Source organism: Zalophus californianus, chromosome 15 (genome assembly GCF_009762305.2).
Source record: "Zalophus californianus isolate mZalCal1 chromosome 15, mZalCal1.pri.v2, whole genome shotgun sequence".
Taxonomy (NCBI): Eukaryota; Metazoa; Chordata; class Mammalia; order Carnivora; family Otariidae; genus Zalophus; species Zalophus californianus.
In genome coordinates, this window is record NC_045609.1 from 22,512,361 (window position 1) to 22,524,925 (window position 12,565).

Below are 12,565 nucleotides of genomic sequence, written 5' to 3' on the forward strand. Positions count from 1 at the left end.
GTTAGAACTCTATTTCCCATACATTCCACTTAGCGATTTCCCTTTATTTTAATTCAAAACAATTCTCTCCTGATCGGTGCTCTCCACTCTTGCTACATAAAATAAACAGTTCTTCTCAATCTTCCACGTTCAAGCTGACCACTCCCACCCTCCTGAAATGAAATCCTCACTCCCTGGCCCTCCCTGCCCCCCATGATCCAGCAATTTCCTGGGTTTCCTTCTATTTCACTACTCTTTTCATCCTTTACAAGCTCATCCTTCACTACTTGGCTGTTATGGATTTGAATTCCTTAAGACTTTCGTTCCACCATTCACTTTATAATCTTCCTGTAGGCAGTCATGTCCATCTATGGATCATATCCACCATAGCCAGAACTTTGGATTAAAGATGAGTCCAAGTTTACATCCAAACCCTAGAGCTTTCTGACAAGCTCCACACCCACAATCCAATGTCTTTTTGCTCTGTCCTCTAATGTTCCCTACAGAACTCAAACTCCACATGTCCAACTGAACTCAGCATCTGTCTTTGCACACTTGTCCTCCTCCAGTGTTCCCTTACACTTCCGCATGGACGCCACATCAGTAGTGCAGAAGACGGCCCGTCCATTTACCTCTTCCCTGTCTCTTGAATCCATTCACTTTTTAGAAATCACCACCTCAAGGCCATGCTACCAGTATCTCTACTGAAAATGTTCAACTGGTCTGCATGACCTTCTCCCCTTGCCAACCTATACTCTGCATTGTAGCCAGAAGTATTTTTTTGAAATAGCAAATTGATGATGTAACTCATTACAATTCCCCCCTCCCTTCCCCCAACCTTCTCATTGGTTCTAGGATGAAGACGTATTTTTTGCTATGGCCAAAAAGCCTTTCATGGTGGTGGCCCCTGATCACATTTCCGGACTCATGCTCTTCACCCCTGCTCTCTGTACTCTAGCCACTTGATCTTCCTTCAGTCTCTCACATTGCTTCCATTCTGCTCTTCTCGCCATATGTCACAGCTTTCCACACCTTCCATGTCACGCCTTCTGCCACTACTCCTTGTCTGGTTGACTCCTATCTGTCATTTAGATCTCACTTTCCAGAACCTTGTGTCTCTACTCTGTGGAGACAGTTTCAGTTTCATACCGATTTGTGTCATTCTTTTACTGTCTCTCTTCCCCACCAGACGGCCTTTAGGCCGAGTGAGGACAGGGGATACCTGAAGCTGTTCATTGTATCCTAACGGTGTCTGGCACTTAGTGGGTCCTCGGCAAAGTTGACTTTATTGAACACGTGTATAAAATGAGCATGAAAATAAACATAAATTCAGTGTGAAAAATGTACCCATTGCGTAGCGTTTGAAAATTCTAAAGATAAGCACTGTGTTGAGATCAGTAACAAGAGCATTGGGAGCTTTTGGAGGATTTAAGAAATTAAAGTAGGAGGGCTTCTTTTCTCACACAGATTGAGTAGTGGGTTGATGGGAGTGATGGGGATTTTTTTTTTAAGATTTTATTTATTTATTTGACAGAGAGAGAGTGAGCACAAGCAGGGGGAGAGGGAGAAGCAGACTCCCCATTGAGCAGGGAGCCCGATGTGGGGCTCCATCCCAGGACCCTAAGATCATGACCTGAGCCAAAGGCAGACGCTTAAGGACTGAGCCACCCAGGTGCCCCAGCAATGGGGATTTTTTTTTTTAATGAAAAATTTCACCTGGGCCAAAGCAACTTTTTTTTTTTTTTAAGATTTTATTTATTTATTTGAGAGAGAGAGAACAGCGAGAGAGGGAACACAAGCAGGGGGAGTGGGAGAGGGAGAAGCAGGCTTCCCGCTGAGCAGGGAGCCCGATGCGGGGCTCGATCCCAGGACCCTGGGATCATGCCCTGAGCCAAAGGCAGATGCTTAACGACTGAACCACCCAGGCGCCCCCCAAAGCAACTGGTTTAAGCATATGAGAAATATGCTAAGTTATGAAAATGTGCTTTTAACTCTATTCTTGCCATTTTGCCCCTACATATATTGAACAAGAGCCATAGTAAGGAGAGGAAGAGATGACTGAGACCAGGGACGTGCTGGGGAAGCAAAGGAGAGAAGATGTTTCAAAAATGTTTTAGTCTCTGGATTGTGGGTATTCTGCTGGGTATGCCTTTTTATATCCTTGCTTCTAAAATCCATGTCATTACATGCAATATAATTGTCTCTGCTTCCATATGGTGACAAAATTCTAGCAACTATATCAGGATCTCAATAAATAGGCAAAACAAAAATGTTGCATAAGTTGTTTTCCCTCAGTTACTTTGCAAATAGAACCCCCCAATAATAAAACACAAATTTTGTAAATTAGAGTAGTATCAGTTATGAATGCCATTTTGCAATTATGAGAGTAAAAACATTCTACATTGAAATAAGAAATGCCATCTGATTTCGATTTAACTCAAAGGGGGAAAAACACATTCCATTTAAGAATGACAAATAAAGCTGTCAATGTGATCCATTTATAGCCCCTCTGAGAATGCCACAAATCCACATAATGTTCCGAGAAGCTAGTTATTGTATTTGCTCTCTCAAAGAGAGAAGGAGTAGAAGTTCCCGTGACAGACTGTTATCCAAGGAAACTAAGGTTAGGGGGAATAACTTAACGTTAGTCAACATCCTAGGTGCATACGCCTTCGAGGGGAGAACGAGAGCTTTGGGCATCTTACTTAAATAGTGTGTGGCAGTGGAAAGCGTGGACTGGCTGCAGGGACTGGTGGGGTGTAAGACAATGGAGAAAGCTCTTTGTTTTCCTTGTCTATCCCCCATCCCTCCTCCTCTGAGCTCTGCGTGGGTCTCACTGACCTCATGAGGCCTCTTTCTGCAAGGAAAGCCATCTTCATTGTAAACATCCAAAGTGCCAGTTATGTTTGAACATTTATTATGGGTTATTTCAGGCTCAGGTACAAGGACACTTGCCACAAACATTGGAAATATAATCTCCATTCTTTATTATGATACTGAAACTTCCTTCTTTTAAGAAGCAGTTTGCTATTAAATACATATCCCTGTATTCATATATAAGTATATGTAAAACATGACCCTCTACAGGACATAACTGATTATATTTTTCTCCTTCGCGTTGGCTGCTAAAAACTGAGAACAAAATTTGTTACTATCTTCTAGCAAGAGTGTTGAATTTCATGGCATAAATTTTGAGTATGAATCTCTCTCCTGGCCCCGTCTTATGTTCTTAGCCTTATTTTTTTTCCTTTGACTCATTTTTTCTTACCTATTTGAAATATATTTTATATTGCTGTACAGTATGTATTTTTATTAGCCTTTCTCTATAAGCCTTAAATCCTTTCCAGCATATAAATAAAACATTCAACATTTATGGATGCCTTTTTTTTTTCCTTTGGAGGGTTGCAGAATTTTCCCAAGACAATATATAATTTATTACTATAGATGCATGAATATTAACACATTGGTATTCATAGTAATTAAATTTTTTGTGATATTTAGTTTAATATTTCAGTTAGATTTTCTTAATATTTATATATATATACCTTTAGAACTGGGATTCCTAGCCTGAGGTCCATGGACTCAAATTATATGCAAAATTTTGAGCATGTAAAATTTTATTAATGAGGCATTCATGATTTTAATCCAATTCTGAAAGGTGATTTTGACCCAAAAGATAAAAAAAAGATTACTGCTTTGTAGTGGAATAACCACAGAAGACCAGGTCTTAGTCTTCTGACATTCAACTAATGATAGGCTATTTATTGACTACCCACTAAGTGCCTGGCCCTGTAACAGATACTCAGTAGCTATTAGAGCAATAAACAGCAATAAACGTGTAGGCTTGACCTCTGACATCAGGGTGCTTCTAGTCCAGTGGGGGTGAAGGTAGACAATAAAAAAATGAACATAAAACAAATAAGCAATATCTGAGGGGAGAATATTTGAGGTAAAGGGACCAGCTAATGTGAAGAAGGGAGATGTTATAATCCCATAGCTCTTCTAGGAAATATGAGTGGTAGATCTCCAAATTCACTTTCAGTACTTCAGTCTAGAATAATCAGACTATGCTCTTATGCATGAAAGTCAGAAGTCTTTTCCTTGTTTTCATTTTCTTTTAAAGTTAGATTTCCTAATGTGAGGGAAATGTATCTTCAGAAAAAGATTATACATTAACTTCATTCATTGAGTATTTGAGTCTCCCATCTTTTTTTTTTTTTTTAAGATTTATTCATTTGAAAGAGAGAGAGAGAGAGCACAAGCAGGGTGAGAGGCAGAGGGAGAGGGAGAAGCAGACTCCCTGCTGAGCCGGGAGCCTGACGAGGGGCTCGATCCCAGGACCCTGGAGATCACAACCTAAGCCGAAGGCAGATGCCCAGCCATCTGGGCCACCCAGGCGCCCCTGAGTCTCCCATCTTTAAGGCACTGTGGGAGATGCCCTCAAGGTGCTCAGCACAGCCCAAATAAAATATAACTGCCATACCTGGAACTGTAATGTACCATAAACCAATCCCGTATTGTTCTCTACCATAGGTTTATGAGCCAAGTAAATTCTAGGGCCCAGACGCTTTAATATACAGTTTGAAACCCAAAGCTCTTTAGAAAGGCACCAATCACCCTGTAAAAGTTGAAGATGGATGAGCTGGAGAAAGCGACACATCATGAAAACTGGGATTAAACATTCTTTGAAATAAGAACATTGTACTCTGTGGTTTGGAAAATGCTCTAAAGAGCCCTTGCTGTGTAAATCAATAAATTAAGATGTGACTAAAGATCATAACTATCTCCCACATTATCAGGTGTTCTCCTGAATTAAATTCTTTATGCATATATTAAAGAAATAACATACCGATAAGATGAAGATGACACTGAGGTCACAGAATTCTATGGACGCCTCCTGGGTCCCGGAACCCTTGTGAGAGCTCTGTGCACATGCCCTGGGAGGGAGGGCTGTTATTAGTTCTGTTTTACAGAGCGGCAGAAACTGAGGTTTGGAGAAGCAAAGCGATTTGCCTGGTCACAGAGCTCGTCACAGGAGACAGCTGGGATTGGAACCTAAACAGTCAGACTCCAGAGCCCCTATGATCCCATTTCCTGCATTATCAGTCAGCTCTGGGAAGGCAGGTGGTTGCGAGAATTCTCTCTGATAAACTCATCTGCTTTGTGGTTTAAATGGCTTTGGGGAACAACTTTCTGAATGATTAGTCTGAGCTTATCGTGTGCAAATTAATTTAAATATTAGCCAAAGTGAAACAGTTAAGATGGCAAATCTGCTATGAAGAGTAACACATGCAATTAAAGTTTCCTTGACTTTGGTTCGGAGTTTATGATTTAGATTGTCCATAATATTCCCTCTCCTCGGAAAAATAACGAAGAGTTGAATGTATTTATTTTAAGATCCTCAGTTAAAAATACAAACATTATTTTACTAACTTGTTTCTGCGCTTACTGTTTTTTGATAATGAAATTTTAACTTGGAAAAGGGAGATTTTAAAGCTTTCCCTAAATCCAGATCAAACAATCATTTCTCTCTCTCTTTTTTTTAACTCCCCCAAACCGTCCGTATCCTAGTGGTAGGGACCACTGATTGAATATTTATGCGCTATCACCCACTGTGCCAACACTGTGCAACCTCATTTTATCCTCACAACAACCCTGTTAGTAGCTCCTATTATTATTCCCAATTCCCAGTTTAGGAGATTGGGTTGGGGCCCACAGAAGTTGAACACACACCTAAGGCTTCCCAGCTCATTAATGGAGGAGCTTACACCAGGCCTATTGACCCTAGAGCCCAGGCCACCTACAATTTCACTCTGCCATCTCCCTTTGTCTGATGTCTTCTCATCCCTCACCGATACATCACTAAGGATGCTCTGTTTCCCAATATAGGCAGTCTAAAAACCCTTTAGAATTTAAGGCTGTCCACAATCTGGACTTTTTTAAAAACTAGTCCAAGCTAATTTCTCAATATTCCTTACTAAGTATCCTCAAAGCCTAAGGGAATCTGCCTTCTGTCAAAGCTTTAAGAAATCTCCTAAACCCACAATCCAGCTAAATTCTCCTGCTTTTAAAGGCCAAGTTCAGGGGCGCCTGGGTGGCTCAGTCAGTTAAGCATCTGCCTTCAGCTTCAGCTCAGATCCTGGGGTCCTGGGATCGAGCCCCGCATCGGGCTCCCTGCTCAGTGGAGAGTCTGCCTCTCCCTCTCCCTCTGCTGCTTCCCCTGCTTGTACTCTCTTTCTCTGTCAAGTTAATAAATAAATACAGTCCAAAAAAGAAAAAAAAAAGGCCAAGTTCACATTGCACTTTTCCAAGCTACCTTCTAAACCCACCAGCACAGAGGAAGTAGTTTGAAGAGCTGGCCTCTACTGTCTACATTGCAGATGGTCCTGATGTTCCCAAGAGCTTTGGCAGCCTGAGATCCATGGAATACTATGAGGGCTCTGTTGGAAAGTGCTATTAGGCATTTTTCTCAGGAGCATGTTCAGAGCTTTTATCAGTTTCTCAAAGCTTAACAACCACTCAATATTACCGTCCCCTTCTCCCCCGCTGGGCCCACCCCCAAGTTCTGGAAACTGATGACATTAAATGCTAATGTTCACTGAGCAAGGTTGCCAGATTTAGCAAATAAAAATATTATATGGGACATGCCTATACAAAAACATGATTTGTTGTGTATTTGCAATTCAAATGTAACCGGGCATCACGTACTTGATCTGCAGCCCTTTCCTTGAATGTTTTGTGGATATTAACCTTATCTCTCTACTATACCGAATGTAATCATCTGGAGGGCAAGGGGCTTCATTATTACTCCACAGGACTTACCATGTAATCTTATTGCTAATTACTGATTTACTTTTGTGGTCCAACAAAACATTTTGGAACATTCTTGAATTGGGGCCGATATCAAACCCAATAGCTATATCATGGTTATAGATATACAGCTTTTGCTACAAGGAAACAGATTCCCATCATACCTAGTATGCTATTTGCTAGCTTCAAACACATCAAACTTTTCCCTAATTATCTTTGTTTAAAAAAATCCTCTGATAAGGAATCTGGGAAAAATAAAAACATACTAAAAATATTATTGGATCTCAAAGTGAGGTCTTCAGACTATTTGAGAAAATCACAAAAGGTGTTAAAAATGCAGTTGTCTGGGTCCAATCTCCGACCTATTAATTCAGAAATGTGCAGAAAGGCTCTAAGCAATCTGGGTTTTTAAAAGCCTTCCAGATGATTTTTATGCCCTCTAAAGTTTGAGGACTGCTTTTTTTATGGGATGTAATACTCTAGCAAGGATTGCTCTTTAAGTTAGAGAAGAAAAGTTATTTTAGTCCTTAAAAACAAGCCAGCATCATTTGGAGTTCAAAATATCAATCATTTTTTAAATGTATCTTGAATCTATCATGCTAGTGGTAAATGCTCAGCCCTGTAGATTTGCCATTTGGAGCTCCCCAGCATTTAAACAGAACTGGTAAACTAATGATAGGTATTAAAAGGCTGCCTGATGGATCATTAAAATAGTAAATGAGTCACTGAAACTTATACAGGCCATACAAAACTTAAAAATAAGATTATCTGAAGTAGAATGTTCTGCTGTGTACCAATGCTGCTATCCAGGATTGGTCTGGGAAACCTAAGGCTTTTTGGAATTTCTGGAAAAAAAAAAAGTGTCCTTGCATAATGCTCCCTACCCCCGTTGACTGGGTGGTCCCTGGGATTTTTGACTTCTTGGTGAGAGGGGTGCTAGTCTGGAAGTCAGGACGCACAGGTTCTATACTTTATGTTCTGTGTGTCCTCATCCATAAAACAATGATTTGGACCATTAGTTGGTCTCCAATGTATGTTCTGAGCCCAAGTTCCTATTATCATTCTGAGGTTCTGTTTTCTGTTGTCAGATATGGGGCTTGGACCATATGCAGTGTGTCTGCTTGTCCAGACAACAACCAGGGTGGTTGCGCTGTCTCCATTACTATACTTGGATCCCCATTCGTAACTCAGGCTCACTGTAAGCATCGATGATGCTTCATTCGGGTTTTCGCAGGGATGGGACAATATATTGGCCATTAGTACATGTCCTTTGTAGGAGATATTCATTATATAATTATAATCATATAATTCATAATTATTCAACACACACTTATTGATCACAGCTATGTGCTGTGTGTCACTGTGCTAGACCCTGAGAATACAATAATGAAAAATGTCAGGCAGAAAGAGCTCTGGCCTCATGCGGCCTACAGTCTGATCGAGGGAATGATGGAGAAGATAAAAACAATAGCCACATATAAACAGACGTGTAAATAAAATAAGTGCAGTTTGTAATTGGTGTTTTAGAGGGATCACTGGGCCTGGGATAGAAAATAACAGAAGAGTGTTCAGGAAGAGCTTCTTGGAGGAGGCGATATTTTCTTGGACTGGCAGGAAGGAAAAAGAGACCAGGGAGGGGGTTGGAGGAAAGGTCAGGGCAGGGAAGAGCATATTCTGGAATCCCGTGGGAGGAGCAGTTTATGTGCTTGGCATCCAAATGTCCCTTCCATCTCTGAGAGTGAATTTAATCCAAAACTAGAGAAAGGAAATCAGAGGCCCAGAGGGTTTAAGGGGCTTATCTGAGCTCAAATGGCCAGTTAGTCAATGGGAGAACTCTTCCATGCCTCAGTCCAGAATGTGAGCCCTTCTGAGGGAGCCGGATCACAATACAGCAGGAAGCACCACAATGCTTTGGTTCAAATCCTAGCTCTTTGACTCATCAGTTGCTCCTCCTTTGGCACCAGAACTTCTTTGAGACTCAGTTTTCTTTTGTGTGAAACACAGATGACATCGACCACATCAGATTGGTACAGGGATTGAATGAGATAATGTGGCTCAGTGCCTGGTATATCACAGGCATGGTGCTTGATAAATGCAAACTCCTTTGATTTTTCACTGAGTGCACTGTCACCCATACCAAACTATTGGAAAATAAGTGGGGCAGAGGTTAAGTTATTTGGATAAAGGAAGATTGCTAGCAGAGAGGAAGTTCTGGAATACCGGGCTGGGGCCCATTCAGCAGCTACCCATCTGAGGGCTGAGTGGAGGAAATGAGGAAGGGCCACTGAATGTGGGAAGATGTCAGGAAAAACATCCCCAACTTCGTGGTTCTGCTCACAGTTTAATCTGCTAGTGGGGAAACTACAGTGGTCTTCATAAAACAGAAAAGACCATCCTTAGTAATGTTTATACTTACAATTTGCATATAAGAAACAGGTTTTGCTCTAGGAGACTAGTAAGCAGAAAAATGAGACACTTTATTATTAACTACACGTAAAGAGAAAAGTGTGATGTTAACATGTCACTCAATCCACTGGGAACAAATTAATTTAATTATCTGCAGGATATTAAAATGATTGCTGGTATTAAGGATACTTAAAAACCAAGCCCATGATATAGGAAGAATGAATAATTTATCTAAGCAACTATGAAAATTTTCTGCATTGTGAACAAAACCACAGATTGAACTTCAGCCTTAAAATACCGAGAGGCATATTTCATGGATTAAAGCAAAATCCATTTGCTCTCCCCTTAGACACACCCAAAACGTGGGGGAATATTTACGGTTCAGGCACGGTCGAACCAGGGCTGAATATTTCTTAGTTTCAGAAGTTCACTGGGTCCCTTTTCCCCCAGCCATAAGGTAAGTGCCATTCCATATATAACTTTTTGAAATGCTGCTTACTTTATGATTCTCTGCCGATGGTGCCTTATGGGAGAAATTTTATTTCAAAGTTTCACAGGATGTGAATTGAACTCATTATTTTACTCCAAACTCATTGTTTAATTGACAGGAAACATGCATTCTAAATCATCTTGTATGCATGGCAGAAGCGCTACATAAATTTAACAATGGGTGGATTATTACTCTTTTGCATATTTATGGAATTTTACATTCAGGAAGCATTTTACAAATCTTTTATTAGTTAATCCTTACGCTTATGAGTCAGTCTGACAGGTGGTAAACAATGCTTTGGGTTTTAAATTGCCAATACGTGAAAACTTTAATGGGGAAAAAAAAACTACGGCATTCCTCCTTGCTCCCAAACTTGCCAAGAGCACATGTTTGATACCTTTTTTCCTCTCACCAGAGACCAAAGCTAGAGGCCGGCAAGCAGGTTGGTGTCCACCTGAAACACAAGGAGAAGGGAGCATACTGGGCTCCGTCCCAGGTCAAGTGGCCAACATCAGGGGAAACCTCGCAAGACACCAAGGTGATATTGACAGCATTTCCAACAAAGATGCATCCCAGTAACAGAGCACATACAAAGACATATTAGGAAGCAATTTTTCTAAAACTATACAGTAAACTTGGTTTTCAGTTCTAATGATGCCATACTTCCTGGACTCCCTCTCTAATGACATCACTAGTTCTTTTCAAATGAATGCATGTATATTAAAGAAATAAAACCTAACTCAAACTAAGAGAATTTGTATTTTCTTTTTTCAAAAAGTCACAGATTGAAAACACTTAGCAGCTTTGAACACTCACTTCAAGCTTTTTAGGAGCCTCCATTGTGCCCCTCCTCCAGGTAGGAGAAGGTGTTGGAGAGCAGGGCAAAGAAAGCCTCTGTGGATTAAAGTCTCAATGTTGACCCAAACCTTTTACAGCCTAGGGCTTTCAGAGCTACCAAACCAAGAAAAATCAATCACACATCACCTGAGGGCTGGACACGAGGAGCCGCAGAAGCTGCACCTACTTTCTGAAGATTCCAGCAGGGACATGTCCTGCCCAGATTTTAATCTCTTCTGAGTGACAGTGTCTCTATCCCTCTAATCCCTCAGGCCTCCACCCACCGCCTGCATTGTGTGTGTGTGTGTGTGTGTGTGTGTGTGTGTGTGTGTGTGTGTGTGTGTTGGAGGTCAGTTGGGTTGGAGGGTGCAGAAAACACCCAAAGTATCTGGAAGCTAGCACCGTGTGTGTGTGTGTGTGTGTGTGTGTGTGTGTGTGTGTGTGTGTGTGTGTGTGTGTGTGTGTGTGTGTGTGTTGGAGGCCAGTTGGGTTGGAGGGTGCAGAAAACACCCAAAGTATCTGGAAGCTAGCACCGTGTGTGTGTGTGTGTGTGTGTGTGTGTGTGTGTGTGTGTGTGTGTGTGTGTGTGTGTGTGTGTGTGTGTGTGTGTGTTGGAGGCCAGTTGGGTTGGAGGGTGCAGAAAACACCCAAAGTATCTGGAAGCTAGCACCCTCTGGGGCCCCGTGCTTTCTCAGTGCAGCTGGGCAACTGTCAGGAGGTCAGCGTAAGGTAACCAACTAGGTCATCCCCCTTTCAGGGGTGCAAAGGGATGCTCCAAGCCCTCGCGTCCCCTGAGTGTGCGGATACCGCGAGAGCGCGCACGGAGGGACCCTCTGAGTCACACCTCCCACCCTGCGCGGCCCCCACTCCCCGCGACGCGGCCCCGCCCCGCCCGCGCCGACTCTACCTGCGGACGCTGGAGGCGCGGCGGCGACGGCTGGCGGTCCTGGGGTTGGCCGGGCAGGCGCTCGGGCTTTGTAAAGCCGCCCGACCCCACCCTCTCCGACCTCGGGCGCGCCCCCTCCCCCCCCCCCCCCCGCCCGCCTGCAACCGCCCCGCTGGGCCACCTCGCTGCGCCCGGCCGCCGCCTCTTTGCGGGGCGGGGGCTGCCGGGCCCTCCCCACCCTCTCGGCCTGCTCCAAGACCTTCGGGCGGGGCCCTGGGCCGCCCCCGCCACCACCCCCACCCCCAGCCCCACCCCCACCCCCACCCCCACCGGACCTGGCACCCCGCGGCACCGGCTCCACCCCCCCACCCTCGGGGTCCCCCAGCCCTGGTCAGCTCAAGTGCCTGTGACCCCGCCCTTGTCTGCGCAGGGCCGGAGGGACCGCGCCCCAGTGTCGGCGTCCCCACGACCCACCTCTGGGATTCCCGTGGGGTGGCCAGGAGTGGGGGGGGGCGACCCCTTCTACCAATGGAGGCCAAGTCTGGGGAAAGTTTCTGGCGGAGTCAAGGGTCAGCCTTTTCTTGTAGGGACGTTCTCTAGCCCAGAGATAGAAACCCAAGCGATTCTATCTGCGGTTTCTGCTGACATCACAAACCACACATCACTCGGTGTCGTGTTGGGTGGTGTACACAAAGACTCCCTATCATTACTGCAGCCTTCTGCACGTTCGCCCTTCAGAACCCCAGCCAAGTGACATTTCAGCGGAAGGGTTAAAGGAACTTAATTTTTTAATAAAATGTTAATGCTGGAAGCCAATACATTACATGCTAGTTCTGCCCCAAGCTCCAAGCATGGTCACGTCTGAGTAATTCAGACCTTTCAGCGACCAGGATTCCTAGGCTGGTCACTACCTTGCACTTCCAAATCTCCAGAACGTTCCCTCTCTTTAGCCGTCTTTATTTCTCTGGCTATATGGAGGAGGGGTGAAAATGAAATGCAACAAAAACAATTCGAAGAGCTTTTAACAGTTGGTATAAAAGTTTATGGGAGAGACAGTCTGCAATCATTGAAAATAAGATTCGAAAATTATCTGTAGATCTCACTCTTCAGTTTTACCATTTTGCTTGAGTTAGAATTATGGAAGGCTAGGGGTATCT

At 43.4% G+C, this 12,565-nt stretch overlaps 1 protein-coding gene across 1 annotated transcript in view; it reads right to left on the reverse strand.

Annotated features, from left to right (window-relative positions):
• The window catches only part of RHOBTB1 (Rho related BTB domain containing 1), a 120,431-nt gene extending 108,491 nt beyond the window's left edge, over positions 1-11,940 (reverse strand). The window contains exon 1 of the mRNA XM_027596401.2: positions 11,883-11,940. The gene's annotated coding sequence lies outside the window, so the exon portion shown is untranslated. The remainder of the gene's footprint in view (positions 1-11,882) is intronic.
• Positions 11,941-12,565: the final 625 nt, after the last annotated feature.